This window comes from Euprymna scolopes, chromosome 6, assembly GCF_053919585.1.
Source record: "Euprymna scolopes isolate OS-2025 chromosome 6, ASM5391958v1, whole genome shotgun sequence".
Lineage (NCBI taxonomy): Eukaryota > Metazoa > Mollusca > Cephalopoda > Sepiida > Sepiolidae > Euprymna > Euprymna scolopes.
This window is the reverse complement of record NC_136487.1, coordinates 128,905,183-128,906,282: the sequence shown is the minus strand read 5'-3', so window position 1 is coordinate 128,906,282 and position 1,100 is coordinate 128,905,183.

Here is a 1,100-nt window from a genome sequence, read left to right as displayed (position 1 = left end):
GTAATTTATCTTGCCTTTGATAACATTTATTTGTTATATATTTGTTTTTTGACAACTTTTTCGAATCTATGTGTACAGTAAAACAAACCCAGAAAGTTAAATTTAATACAATGTAGCTTGTTCAGTAGTGTATTGATCATTTTCGTATTTCACAAAAGAATTGATATCCAATCGACAGTTTTCAAAATTCAGTTCAAATTCCAAGCAATCCCAAATAAACAAAAAAACAAAAAAAAAAAAAAAATGATGAATAAGCAAGCTTATATATAATCAGTATTTGAATTCATTCTTAGTGTAAAAAAATAGAAGAAATGAATAAGAAGGGACCAATATAATGTAGACACCATTTTGAATTTTCTGTTTATAAGAAATACAGCATTTTAATCGAAAAATTATCTGATTACAATAAACAGTAAATCTCATGACGTATATGTTACTGAAAGAATTATTAGGCCGGACGGAATATGTACATTGTGAAATTGATTACAATTTTTTTTTTTAACAGTAAAATAAACCTCACTTTTTTTTTGTTATTTTCTCGTTTCCTCAGTATTTTATTATACCTTCACATTGTTTTTCTCCTCATTTCTTTATTTTTTTTTCAATTCTTTTCATAGTTTCTTTATTTATTGTTTTTCTATTTTATTTTTATTATTTCCCTTCTGTTTTTCTTTGGGTTTTTTTTCTAGTATTGTTTTTCTTTGTGTCATTTTTATCCCTTCATTCTTTCATTTACATCCATTTTTTTATGTGTTTTCATTTTCATACCTTGTTTTTTAAACGCTTTTTTTCATTGCTTTTAAACTGTTTTTATTGTTTTTAAAATCTTCTCTCATTAATTTAATAACTCCTTTTCATTGTTTTCTTTCTTTAATTTTCTTTTCTTCCTGTTTTTGTCAATTTCTTTCATAGTTGTTCTCTTTTATTTTTGTTTCTTTTTCATGTGTTTTTTTTTTAAAGAATTTTATTACTTTATTCCGTATTTAATTATTTGTTCTCACTTTCTTTTATTGCTTTTCTCTTTTCGTTGATTTTTTTGTAATCAGTTTTTTTTTAGTTATTTTTACTTTTTGATTAGCTTTCTTTTTCTTCGTTTAATG